Below are 14,542 nucleotides of genomic sequence, written 5' to 3'. Positions count from 1 at the left end.
TCTAATTATTCCATTTTACTTTGGTGTGTTTTGTTTTCCCAGCTTTAAAACAAGGCTTATATCTAAAATTTAGCATCTGTAATTCCCATTAAAGTTTTACTTAGTGACAGCCACAAAAAGATAAATACATGCAAGAATAAACAGGAAGAGTGCTTTATCAATCAGAGAGGGCAAAGAGCAGAAAGAGAGTGCACAAATTCAGAGTATGTCCAAGATGACTTTCCCATTAAAAAAATAAGATGATGGATTTCTCTCTATGTCTATATAATTCAAATCAACAAATATTTGAAAACTTATTATTCATAAGACACCATGCAAATAATATAAAGAGGTTTTTTGGGTTGAATTGTGTACCCCAAAGAGATATGCTGAATCACAGGTAGGTAAACCCTGGTACCTGTGAATTTGACCTTTTTTGGAAAGAAGGTCTTTGTAGATATAATCATCAGATTAAGATGAGGTCTTACTGGATTAGGCCCGAAATGCAATGATCGGTATTCTTTAAGAAGACCATGTAAAGAAACAAGACACAGAGACATCAGAAAAACATCATGTATCAATGGAGGCAGAAATTGGAGTGAGGCAGTTGCAAGCCAAGGAATGTCAAAAATTGCCAGCAACCACCCGAAGTTAGGGAGAGAGGCATGGAAAAGAATCTCGATTCCTTAGCATCCCCAGAAGGAACCAACTTTGTTAACACTTTGATTTCAGACATTTAGCCTCCAGAACTATGAAAGAATAGATTTCGATAGTTTTAAGCCACTCGTCTGTGGTACTTTTGTCACAACAGCCCTACAAAACTAACAGAGGGGAATCAGCTAAAGTGACCATTATATATTATACTAGAGGCCCAGTGCACAAAAATTGTGCTTGGGGGGGGGGGGGGGGGGAGGGTGTTCCCTCAGCCCGGCCTGTACCCTCTCACAATCCAGGACCCCTCGGGGATGTCCAACTAACCATTTAGGTTGGATATCCCTCTCGCAATCTGGGACTGCTGGTTCCTAACCGCTCGCCTGCCTGCCTGATTGCCCCTAACCACTCTGCCTGCCTGATCGCCTCTAACCACTCCCTGCTTGCCTAATCGCCCCTAACTGCTCACCTGCCTGCCTGATTGCCCCTAACCACCTCTGCCTCGGCCCCCAACACTGCGGTTTTGTCAGGAAGGTCGTTTGGCTGTCTGGTCTAATTAGCATATTACGCTTTTATTATTATAGATTACTGTTTAAACAAATCTGGTATATGAAAGTCTGTATCTACTCAACAGTAACATTCATTCACAAAGTGTAAGTAACAAGAAAACCCAAAACTTCAGCTTAAAACAAATTAAAAACTGTATGTGCATGCCTTTAGTAGAGAGAACGAATAATGGCCCTGCAAAAATGTCCACTTCCTAATCCCTGAATGTGTTACCTTATATGGCTAAAGAAATTTTACAGATGTGATTAAATTAAGGATCCTGATATGGGGAGATTTTCCTTAATTATATGGGTGGATCGAATGCAATCACAAGTCTCTTTATTAGAACTAAATCCAGCAACACAAGAGGAGATAAATTAAGCTCCACCTTCATTTAACAACCAAAGGTATTGTGAAAAAGAATGATGTAGGCATGCTTTTGCTCATTAAGGATTGTAATAAGCAAAGGCAGGAGGGCCAGAATCAGAGAATATGTGACAAAAGAAGCAGAGGGTCAGAGTCAGGGAGAGATTTAGTATGCTGCTGGCATGGAAGATGGAGGAAGGGGCCACGAGCCAGAGTGCAGGTGGCCACTAGAAGTTGGAAAAACAGTGAGAAAACAGATTTCTCCCCTATATCCTCTGGAGGAAGTACAACATTGCTGCTATTGTGATTTTGGTCCGGTGAAAGCCATTTCAGACTTCTGATTTGTGTTGTTTTAAATCACTAAGTTTGTGATAATTATTTACAACAGCTATAGGAAAAAATGCCCTATGATCCAGTGATCTCTCTGCTAGGGATAAATTCCAGTGCAATCTTCTCATTGGCCCATGGAGTAATCTTAAAATATATTCACAATTTCTTTGACTCTACACTTTCAAAAGGTGGAGCTTAATTTATTCCTCTTGTGTTGCTGGATTTAGTTACTTCTAATAAAGAGAATATGATAGAAGTGATGATGTGTTACCTCTGAGACTATGTCATAAGTGGCTTCCTTCTTGCTCTTTCTTGCTATGATCATTGGAGGAAGCCAACTGCCATGTCAGTAAGACATTCAAGCAGCCAGGTGGAGAGGCTCATGTTAAGAAACTGAAGCCTCTTACCAATGACCAGGAGAAACAGACTAGGTAAGTGAGCTATCTTGGAAATGGATCCTCCAGTCTAGTCGAGCCTTCAAATGACTGTGGCCCTGGCTGACAGAAACTTCATGAGAGATTCTGAGCCAGAATAGTGACAGATACTACAGAACACTATACAGCAGAGTCAGCACCACATAAAGTAAAAGCGATCTTAAAAACTACTGAGTTTAAAATGGTCAAAAATTATGTAAATTAAAGATATAAATTTGGGTGCATATCCCTAAGAAGTGAAAGCAGGGACTCAAACAGTATTTTCACAGCAAAGGTATTCACAATAGTCAAAAGGCAGAAATAACCCAAGGTCTATCGACACATGAACAGATAAACAAATGCAGTATATACATATACAATGGAATGTTATTCAGCCTTACAAAGGAAGGAAATTCTGATACATACTCTAACATGGATGAACTGAAGATATTATTCCAAATGAAATTAGCCAGACATAAAAAGGGAAATATTGTATTATTCCTCTTATATGAGGTTCTTAGGGAAGTCAAATTCCTAGACAGAAAGTAGAAGGGTTTTTGTCAGGGTCTAGAGCAGTGGTTCTCAACCTTCCTAATGCCGCGACCCTTTAATACAGTTCCTCATGTTGTGGTGACCTCCAACCATAAAATTATTTTTGTTGCTACTTCATAACTGTAATTTTGCTACTGTTATGAATTGTAATGTAAATATCTGATAGGCAGGATATGTTTTCGTTGTTACAAATTAACATAATTAAAGCATAGTGATTAATCACAAAAACAATATGTAATTATATATGTTTTCTGATGGTCTTAGGCGACCCCTGTGAAAAGGTCGTTTGACCCCCAAAGGGGTCGCGACCCACAGGTTGAGAACCGCTGGTCTAGAGGGAGGGAAATATAGGGAGTTATTGTTTAACGGGTACAGAGTTTCAGTTGGGGAAGATGAAAAAGTTCGAGGGATGAATGGTGGTACATTCACAACACTATGAATGTATTAATGACATAATATATATGTATATATATGTATTTTAATGGTCAAGATGGTAAATTTTATGATGTACATTTTACAATAGAAAACTCATTAACCGTAAAAAAACCAACCATACAAAATGATACCAAATATTTCACAAGAATGCATATTTAAGAAGACATTTGAATGAGTGCTTGTAAGGGAAATAGGAGAGGGTATGGAAATAAAGGGGAGAATACTTACTTTATAAAGACTGATTATGTCACTATTTGATTTACAAAAAACAATTAAAATTTTGATTATTTATTGATTTGAGAGAGATATCAATTTGTTGTTCCACTTATTTATGCAATCATTGGTTGAGTTTTTTTTCTGTTCATCAGATTATTTATTCACTTGATTTTTAGATTCACTTGTTGATAGATGTGTATTTGTTGTTCATAATTTGTATCTCTACCTTTTTCTTCTTCTTCCTCTTCTTAAAGGATACCTTTCAGCATTTCATATAATGCTGGTTTGGTGGTGATGAACTCCTTTAGCTTTTCCTTATCTGTGAAGCTCTTTATCTGACCTTCAATTCTGAATGATAGCTTTGCTGGATAAAGTAATCTTGGTTGTAGGTTCTTGGTATTCATCACTTTGAATATTTCTTGCCACTCCCTTCTGGCCTGCAAAGTTTCTGTTGAGAAATCAGCTGACAGTAGTATGGGTACTCCCTTGTAGGTAACTGACTGTTTTTCTCTTGCTGCTTTTAAGATTCTCTCTTTGTCTTTTGCTCTTGGCATTTTAATTATGATGTGTCTTGGTGTGGTCCTCTTTGGATTCCTTTTGTTTGGGGTTCTCTGCGCTTCCTGGACTTGTAAGTCTATTTCTTTCACCAGGTAGGGTAAGTTTTCTGTCATTATTTCTTCAAATAGGATTTCAATATCTTGCTCTCTCTCTTCTTCTGGAACTCCCATAATTCGGATGTTGGACGCTTGAAGTTGTCCCAGAGGCTCCTTACACTATCTTCATATTTTTGGATTCTTTTTTCTTTTCCGGTTGGGTGTTTTTTGCTTCTTCGTATTTCAAATCTTTGACTTGATTCTGGCGATCCTCTAGTCTGCTGTTGGATCTCTGTATAATATTCTTTATTTCAGTCAGTGTATGCTTAATTTCTAGTTGGTCCTTTTTCATATCCTCGAGGGTCTCACTGGATTTATTGAGGGTCTCACTAAATTTATCGGTGGTTTCTAGAAAATTCTTGAAAAACCTTATAACCGTGGTTTTGAACTCTATATCCAGTAGTTTGCTTTCCTCCATTTCTGTCATTTGTGACCTGTTTCTTTGTCTCCGCATTTTGGCTGCTTCCCTGTGTTGATAGAGTGGCTTTCTGTGCTAGGTGTCCTATAGGGCCCAGTGGCTCAGCCTCCCCAATTACCTGAGGTGGACACTCTTGGTGCACCCCTTTGTGGGCTGTGTGCACAGTCTTGTTGTAGTTAAGCCTTGATTGTTGTAGGTATCACTGGCAGGAAATGACCTCCAGGCCAATTGGCTGTGAGAATCAGCTGTGTCTAGGGTGGGAGAACTTCTGTGCTGGAGACACCCTTCTGGGGCAAGACTTGCTTCAGTGGGGCTTTGGTGCTCACCGAGTCTGCCAATCTGGGTGGTCCCACTCTGACCACTGGGTACACTGGCTCTTGGATCTCTAAGGAGGTGCTAATTTAGCCTCTGCCTGAGGCTACCCAGCAGGAGCTATGGAGAGATCTGCAGATTCCTCTTTTTTGTTTGAGGTTTGGAGATGCCCAGATGAGGCCCAGCTGTGAAGCAATGCAAGCTGCTGTGGGGCCTTGGGCCTTCTTTTGGATGTTCTGGGTCTCTCTGACCCAGCTGCAGTTTATTAGGTAATTTCAGATTGCAAAGGGCCAGGCCATTCATATGCAAAAGCCTCTGTGTGCAGCTTGGGTGGGGCGGGGTCTAAGGGAATCAACAGGGTGGAGCAAACAGCTATGGCTGATCCTCAGCCCTGCCCTATTAGGCCCCGGGTCTCAGTGTCCCGCGGTAATCGCTGCAAGCACCTCTGAGAGAAAGCCGCCCTAGAGTTCCGCCCGATGCCAGACAGTCCAGTTTCTCCCCGTATGAGTCTGGGACCCCAGAGACTCACCTGGAACTGGAATTCAGAACAGTCGGGAGCTTGAGACTCCCTCCCGATTGAAAAAGACAACCGTGTCCTCAGTTGCCAGCCCTATCCGCATGCGCCTCTGTACCTTTGCACTTTACTTCCAGACCTCCTCTGAGTCTCAGTGTGCTTTTCTCTTTCCTTTTAGTTGTAGAATTTCCACTCAGCCAGCCTTCCTTTGGTTCTGGATGATGTCCGTTTTGTCTTTTAGTTGTACTTTTGAAGTGGTTGTGCGAGGCAGCAATTTCAGGTGTTTACCTATGCCGCCACCTTGATTTCTCCCCATTGGTTGATTCTTGTATGTGCCCTGACTGGGGATTAAACCTGAAACCTTGATGTTTTGAGACAACACTCTAAACAATTACTATCAGTTAGGGCTAAAAAAACCCCCCAATTTTAAAAGAACATATTCCCATATAATAAAGAGGTAATATGCAAATTGACCATCACTCCAACACACAAGATGGCTGCACCCATGTGGGCACAAGATGGCCTGCAGGGAGGGCATTTGGGAGCGACCAGGCCTGCAGGGGAGGGCAGTTGGGGGGGACCAGGCCTGCAGGGGAGGGCAGTTGGGAGGAACCAGGCCTGCAGGGGAGGGCAGTTGGGAGCAACTAGGCCTGCAGGGGAAGGCAATTGGGGGGGGACCAGGTCTTCAGGGGAGGGCAGTTGGGAGGGACTAGGCCTGCAAGGGAGGGCAGCTGGGGGCGATCGGGCCTGTAGGGAAGAGCAGTTAGGGGTGATCGGGCCGGCAGAGGAGAGCAGTTGGGGGCGACCAGGCCTGCAGTGGAGGACAGTTGGGGGCGGGACCCAGGCCTGCAGGGGAGGGCAGTTGGGAGTAAACAGGCCTGCAGGGGAGGGCAGTTGGGGGCGACAAGGCCAGCAGGGGAGGGCAGTTAGGGGTGACTGGGCCAGCAAGGGAGGGCAGTTGGGGGGGACCAGGCTGGCAGGGAGGGCAGTTAGGGGCAATTGGGCCGGCAGGGGAGTAGTTAGGCGTCGATCATGCTAGCAGGGGAGTGGTTAGGGGGTGATCAGGCTGGCAGGCAGAAGCGGTTAGGGGCAATCAGGCAGGAGAGTGGCTGGGAGCCAGCAGTCCTGGATTGTGAGAGGGACATCCCTCAAGGGGTCCTAGATTGGAGAGGGTGTAGGCTGGGCTGAGGGACACTCCCCCCTCCGTGCACAAATTTCGTACACCGGGCCTCTAGTCTATATATATATTAAAGCCAAAGTGACAAACAACTGGTCACTATGATGCGCACTGACCACCAGGGGGCAGATGCTCAACTCAGGAGCTGCCCCCTGATAGTCAGTGCGCTCCCACAGCGGGAGTGCTGCTCAGCTGACGAGCCCATCCCAGCGGCCCACCTCACTCCCTCAGTAGTCCTGCCAGTCCAATCTCTGGAGAATGGGCCAGGCACTGACGGACCGGCACCACCGGCACAATCCTGACAGTGCCGCTGGCCTCCCGGAAGTCAGTTTTGGGCCCTGCAGCCACTTCCCCTCCCTAGACGCTCCACAAGGAAGAAACGATATAAAAGCAGCTGCCAGGTGGTTCCCAGCAACCAGCATGAACGTCAGCGGGATGGATCCGGATCCCGGGCTGGCAAGGGCATTCCACTGCCCGCCTGGAGGGCCCATCACATCCCAGCCCCCCTCTTGGGACAGGTGCCAGATGCAGGGCTCATGGCTGGTGAGCTCCGCTGCAGTGGCGTGAGCCTCTCCTGATCAGGACTGATTGGGCACGAGCCCGTGGCAGGCGCAGCAGTGCCGGGATGAGCGAGAGCGACAGGCAGGAACAGCAGGCAGTGTTGAGACTGCCGGTTTGGGCCCAATCCCCACAGGCCATGCCAAAGGACCCTACCTGTGGATGAATATTGTGCACCAGGCCTCTACTATGTTATATAATACCAGAGGTTCGATGCATGAAATTCGTGCAAGGGCCTTGGCCCCGACCCCTGCCTGCTACTGCGGCCCCTGCCTGCTGCGGCTTTGTCTGGAAGGACGTCTGATCTAATTAGCACATTACCCTTTTATTATTATAAATACTTGAGTCCTGGTGCACAAAATTCATGCATGGGTAGGGTCCCTAGGCCTGGCCAGTGATTGGGGCTGATCAGGGCCTTTTGCCGGCCAGCCGGCTGAGGCCTCCCTTCCCTGGCTGCCAGCCAGAGCCTTCCTTGGGTCCACACCGCCCCTTAGTGGTCAGCACACATCATAGCAAGCGATCAAACGCCCAGTCGGTCGAACTCCCGAAGGGACACTTTGCATATTAGGCTTTTATATAGATAGATAGATAGATAGATAGATAGATAGATGGATGACATTCCACCTGTACCAAAAGAAGAGCTGGTGTACCTTTCTAGTAGTTGACCCTAGAGAAATCAAGGACCACAGATTATTGACTATTAAAACTAGAAGATCTAAAAATCACTTCAACTAACGTTCTCATTTTACATTCAAGACACTTAATATACTTCAAAAGTAATTTACTTTACAGAATTATCTGTGATTCCTAGAAGAGTTTATGAGGCACAGTGTTTCCAAAGAGCAAACCACCACATTCCTTTAAATTAGAAGGTATTTTAGATGATATAAACCTTTAAATAACCTAGGAATAGTCAAAGCAATCAGTGTTTAGCTAGTAAATAACATTTCATGTAGTTTTATTTTAAGTTTCTTAGAGATTAGCTAAGATTCTCCAGAAACTTCCATGGTTCTGGCATTTAGTAGGTACTCAAATATGTAGTGAATGTCTTTTCTCAAGAATCATTCATCTTTTCTAGTTCATCATGCCCTATGCCAGTGATGGCGAACCTTTTGAGCTCGGCGTGTCAGCATTTTGAAAAACCCTAACTTAACTCTGGTGCCATGTCACATATAGAAATTTTTTTATATTTGCAACCATAGTAAAACAAAGATTTATATTTTTGATATTTATTTTATATATTTAAATGCCATTTAACAAAGAAAAATCAACCAAAAAAATGAGTTCACGTGTCACCACTGACACGCGTGTCATAGGTTCGCCATCATTGCCCTATGCCATGCCATCTTTTGTACTATGTCAAGTTTCACTCAGACTGTAATACAAAAAAGAAGGGGGGGAGGAAGGTCAAAATTAAAAACATTTAACAAAAAGATTGGTTAAATTATGTGAAATCAGTAACAGTAAAAATAGATAAAAATGATAAAATAGAAATTCACAGCCCTAGCTGGTTTGGCACAGTGGATAGAGTGTTGGCCTGTGGACATAGGGGTCCCAGGTTCGATTCTGGTCAAGGGCACATACCCAAGTTGTGGGTTTGATCCCGGTGGGGGGCATGCAGGAGGCAGCCAATCAGTGATTCTCTCTCTTCATTGATGTTCCTGTCTCTCTCTCCCTCTCCCTTCATCTCTAAAATCAATAAAAATATATTTAAAAAAAATTTCACAGCCCTGGCCAGTGTGGCTGTCCTGTGTACCAAAAGGTCACCGATTTGATTCCCAGTCAGGGCATATATTCAGGTTGTGGGTTCAATCCTCTGTCGGGGTGCCTGTGGGAAACAGCTGACTAATGTTTCTCTCATATTGATGTTTCTGTCTCTCTCTCTTCCTCCCCCTCCCTCTCTCTCTAAAAAAAAATCAATAGAAACTTTATATTTTTTTTGTTAATACTCGCCTGAGGATATTTTCAATTGATTTTTTTATTTTATTTTAGAGAGAGTGGAAGGAAGGGAGTGAGAGGGAGGAGGTGGCGAGAGAGCGAGAGCGAGAGAGAGAAACATCAATGTGAGAAAGACACTTCGATTGGTTGTCTCCCACCTTCACCCTGACCAGGGCTAGGGATTGAACCTGCAACCCAGGTATGTGCCCCTGACCGGGAATTGAAAAGACCCTTTGGTCCTCTGGCCAATGCTCTAACCAACAAATAATATTATATTGTCCAATCTGAAAAAGAAATTTTAAGGGGTAAATTAATTTTTAAAATCCACAAAACAGCCCACCAGTGTGGTTCAGTGATTGAGTGCCAACCCCATGAACCAGGAGGTCTTAGTTTGATTCCAAGTCAGAGTACATGCTTGGGTTTCGGGCTAGATCCCCAGCAGAGGGACATATAGGAGGCAGCAGATCGATGATTCTCATCATTGATGTTTCTATCTCTCCCTCTCTTTTCCTTGCTCTGAAATCAATAAAAACATTTTAAAAACCCACAAAACAATTTATGTATGGAAAGCATCAATAAATAGTTTTGATTCAGTTTATAGGCATGCTTATGACTATTTTAACTTTTGAATTTTTTAATCACTCAATTCTAGCCATATCAATTAACAGTGAATAATTTCAGACCTATAAAGCCAACAGTTCAGTCTTAAATATAAAGTAGTAACTTCATACTATAAAGGGAGGGGGAAAATCAACTTTTCTTATTTTAGTTCTTTCTTGTTTAATTCTTTAAAAATCTCAAATAAGTGTTTTGTTTATAAGCATGCACATGATTAATAAGATGCTCTAAAAAAAGGATGCTATGAATGTCATTACAGAAACTAATGCCTCTCCATTTGTTTAACTACCAGATATTTTACAAAGCATTCTTAAATCATAGTTAAAAACCCATAACCAAGTTAATATTTCTTCTTCATTTGATGATTTGACAATGATTTATATTGCTTTTCAAATAATTTGTTACATACTATTTTGTATGTTATGTAGTAAGAGACAATATTTAAAATAGTTACATAGAGTTAAAGTAGCTAATTTAAGTTTCTTACATCATACATAATAAATGACCTTGGATAAAGTCACAACATACCTAATTAGGAGTAGTCTAATATTTAAAATGAAAAAAATGCTACACTGATCTGTTTAAATAGTAAAATGAGATAATTTATATAAAAATAAGAATCATAAACTCTCAAAGACTATATTAATCAGGGTTCAAAGAATTGACTGGTACTAGCTATTAAATTTCATTTGGAATTTTAATGTAACATCTTTAATTCTAGCTATAGTTTCCATCATATTTTTAAAAAGAGATCTTAAGGACTATTAACCCTGATATCCATAATAAATAATTCTTAAAGCTGTAATATATATTTTTTAAAAGAATAAAATTGTTTTAATTTATCATTGTAAAGTTTAGTCTTATTTATTCAAGACCAAGTCCTTATTATCTTGAAAAAAATTACTGAAAGAAAATGATAGGTTCTCTTAAGACTTTCTATTAGGTCAGCACTATTTAAGAGATATTGTCACTGATCCTGGAGGGCTTTACAAAGCCACTGCACTGCCATCCTGTTCAGGAAGTAGGGAGGTGTGGCAGGCTGGCTATCATAAAACTACATAAAGATAATCCAGTTAAAACCCTATCAGTCCAAAACATGTTTTTAGACATTTAAGTAAATGGAAGAAATTTTAAATACAATGAAAACATGTTTTATCAAGAGCATATCTTATGAGTACTCACTAAACAGAAATACTATCTATTAGAAAAGCCATGGTACTATAATTTAAAATATTTGCCTGTAGACTTTATTCAATGATATCTAAAAGCAACCAAAGAGTAATATAAAATTACTTAATACAGATTTAAATATTAAGCCTATGAAAAATGTATCACTACAATTTTCACAAAGAAATTGACATAATAAAGCGATTTATTCTTGAATAACATACTGAATGACAAAGCTATACTATCAAAGAAAAAGATCCACTGCTTCATACATATAAGATTTATGATAGAGCAAAGAATTTGAGCATCTCTTTTGAGATGTAGAATCCAAGTGTCTGATACATTCCACTGTTAAAATATTCATAGCCTCATATTTTTCCTACTTTAAAAAACCACCTTTTTCTCCTATTCAGGTTACAATTAGAAACTATGGCTTCTTGTAATGGACTTCTACCACCAGCACTGCTGCACGGTTTCTTATTCCTCTGCAGTTGTCCTTTCACGCTAAAAGAGGGAGAAAAGCACTGCTGCAGTCATCTGCAAGAGCCACTACCATGCGCTGTGTAACTAACAAAGACGCTGCTATCTTTCTGCCACCCTATTCACAGGGAGTTCACTTAGATGTTTTACAAAAGCACGCAATTCTGATGACCAAAATTTCACCAAGCAACCAAAACCACCCTCAAGCTCTGCGATACCTGCCTCCTCCTCTTCCCCTACTCCCAAAGAAGCCTTTCCTCTAGTTCACCTCAGCCATTAGCAGCAGCTTTGTATCCCCTCTTTTGGCCACCACTGCATGTGTCCTGTAGCCAGGGAGGAAAGAAGCCTTTCAATGGGTTAGAGCTTTTGCTCTTCGTCATGAATATGCTCCATTCTTTGTTGTCCTCTACCCGTTTCCTTAGGTTATTCTACTCTACTCTGTCAACAGGCATTATAAAAACAAAAGCTCCTTCTATCTTCAAAAATAGCTCTTTCTCACGAGCCTCCCCTAACACTCTGACCCCTCCCCCCTTCTTCCTCTTCTGTCAAAAACCCTCGATCAGAAGCACAGGAAATCCATCTCCTGTGCTGCAGTGGAAGGGGGGAGGGAGGGAGACGCCCCTGCATCCACGCTTGGCATGTGGCAGTGGACCCTGTGCCAAGGAAAACACCACCAGTTTCAGATAGTACGAGAAAAAATAGTCTCCCCTCCCTCTGCAGCAAGCTGGGGCATCGTGGCTCCAGCACCTACCCCATTTCCGAGCCCAGCAGCACCTCCATTCCGTCTCCAGTGACACCAAGGCTGGATGCGCCAATATAGCCACATGTCGGTCACGTGTGCCCGTGCCCAGCCAATCGGTAGGTCGCCGACGGGAATGGGGAGCGCCCTGGTCCGCATCCAGCGGAATACACAGCTGCATCACGCTCTGCTTCCCAAACCGCAGCCCGCACTCCACATTGGGCAGTAGGGTACAGGGTCCCGCCCTGCTGCACAAGCAGCTGAGCCCTAACCTGCTCTAAAGCTTGTGGGTATGCGCTCACCACCCCTACCCGCACTCCCGCCCCCCTCCCTCCCACCCCCCACCCCCCCCCCCCGCCCCCAGGCAACCCACCGAAGCTTACGGAAGCGGACGTGCATAATAGATGGGGTGGGGGAGGTCCACATGGTGGAAAGATTAGCATGAGATGCTGGAAGTGGGTGAGTAATAAATTACATCTCATTCGCGAAGATTTACATATTTGCAGCACAGATAAAAAAAGAATGTATTATAATAAATAATTGTACATTACAAACCACTGATTTGTTAGGTAAATCACTCAAACTATGTTTGAATTAAAAATACAGTTACCAGAAAAGCTATGATGACAACATGGCCAAATCAAGGAGTCACTGTTTGAGTTAAATCTTTGCTTCTGCCACTTACTAGCTCTGTGATTTTAGTCATTTAAAGGCTCAGTGCTTCAATTTCTTCTCCAAAAATAAAAGTAGAAGTATGGACTAGGTAAAGTAATATATATGAAGCAGTATTTAGAGCAGTCACTAACACTGTAAGTACTGTTGGCTACTAGAAATCTGAGATTTAAATGAACATTTAATGCAAATTCCATATTTCATTTAAATCTAACCAAGTAAAGCTTCAATTACTAATTTTTATGAGTTAGAAATATAAAAATCCAAATAGTAAAAAATTTAAAGTGTGATTCAAATTCTGATTTAAATTTGAAATAGATCATGGAAACATAGCCAGTTTCCATGATCTATTTCAAATTTAAAAGGATATTTAACTTCAGGCCTTTAAATGAAACATATTTACTATAATCTTTTCTTAATTTTTTAAACTAATAGCATGAAAAAAAGCAACTATTAAACAGCTGTGGATGAAAAAGGGCTCACAAGCTCAGGGGAGGCCTGCATGGTAATCCTTACAAACTCAGCGACCAAAAGTAACCACACAGGATGGTCTGAACATAAAAATTCCTAACTAAAAGCAGGTGATAGTCGGTTGTCTTATCTTAGGCTTATGGCTTCCTTGACAAAGGTCAAGCTTTCCCTTAAGTGAGCCTATTTTTTGTTTCTTTGCATCTAAGATAACAGACTTTGAAAGGTCAAAGTACTATTTTCCAGACCTCTCAAGTCAAAACCACCAGAGCATGAGACCATAGAACCCCTCATTGTTATCTTCCTCCCCTGCACATCACCTCTGTGTGCTATAAATGTTAATTATTAAGTATCCTGTAACCACCAATGCAAAAGAAGTATGTGTTTCTCTATTTTGCCTTTTTATCCAATCCCAGAGACACCCCCCTCCACCCGCACTCACTTTGCTTTTGCCCGCATCCTTAATCTACCACCAATGGATTTCATGTAACCCTCCTTACATCTCCTTTTATTCTTGTGTATAAAATAAGCTGCCAAACTGCCATTCTCAATCCATTGAGATTTTGCTTACCAGCAACTGTCATCAGTTTGGCTCAAATAAATTCACAAAATTCTCTTCAGATTTGGATGTTTCTTACATCTACAAAGTATATTTGGAACAATTACAATTTATTAAAAATTGTTTAAATTAGAAAAGAAGGCATCCAAATTGGAAAAGAAGTAAAACTGTCATTATTCAGATAACATATTGTACATAGAAAACCCTAAAGACTCCATTAAAAAACAACTAGACTTAATAAATGAATTCGGCAATGTAGCAGGATACAAAATTAACACCCAGAAATCTATGGCTCTTTTATATACCAATAATGAACTAACAGGAAGAGAAACTAAAAAAACAATACCATTTACCATTGCAACAAAAAAATTAAGATACCTAGAAACAAACTTAACTAAGGAGGTAAAAGACCTGTACTTAGAAAACTACAAGAGATAGAGGAAGACATAAACAAATGGAAGAATATACCAGGTTCATGGATTGGTAGAATCAATATCATTAAAATGTCCATACTACCCAAAGCAATCTATAAATTCAATGCAATCCCCATTAAAATACCAATGGCGTATTTCACAGACCTAGAACAAACTCTTCAAAAATTCATCTGGAATAAAAAAAGACCTCGAATAGCTGCAGAAATCCTGAGAAAGAAGAACAAGGTTGATAGCAGCTATCAAACTATATTACAAAGCCACTGTTCTCAAAACTGCCTGGTACTGGCACAAGAACAGACATATAGACCAATGGAACAGAACAGAGAACCCAGAAATCGACCTAAAGC

General features: G+C 41.5%; 1 protein-coding gene across 15 annotated transcripts in view; it reads right to left on the bottom strand.

Moving 5' to 3' along the window:
* Window positions 1-14,542, bottom strand: part of APC (APC regulator of WNT signaling pathway) — a 105,636-nt gene that overhangs the window by 74,430 nt on the left and 16,664 nt on the right. The window contains exon 1 of one of the 15 annotated variants that reach the window (XM_070412450.1): window positions 12,075-12,108. The exons of 13 other annotated variants lie outside the window; for them this stretch is intronic. The gene's annotated coding sequence lies outside the window, so the exon portion shown is untranslated. Of the gene's footprint in view, window positions 1-11,591; window positions 11,964-12,074; window positions 12,109-14,542 lie in introns of those variants that run through there. One more of the 15 variants, XM_070412451.1, reaches the window with a different exon arrangement.

Source organism: Myotis yumanensis, unplaced genomic scaffold, assembly GCF_028538775.1.
Source record: "Myotis yumanensis isolate MYYU_CA2020_CCGP unplaced genomic scaffold, mMyoYum1.0.hap1 SCAF_4, whole genome shotgun sequence".
Lineage (NCBI taxonomy): Eukaryota > Metazoa > Chordata > Mammalia > Chiroptera > Vespertilionidae > Myotis > Myotis yumanensis.
This window is presented reverse-complemented; position numbering and strand designations above follow the sequence as displayed.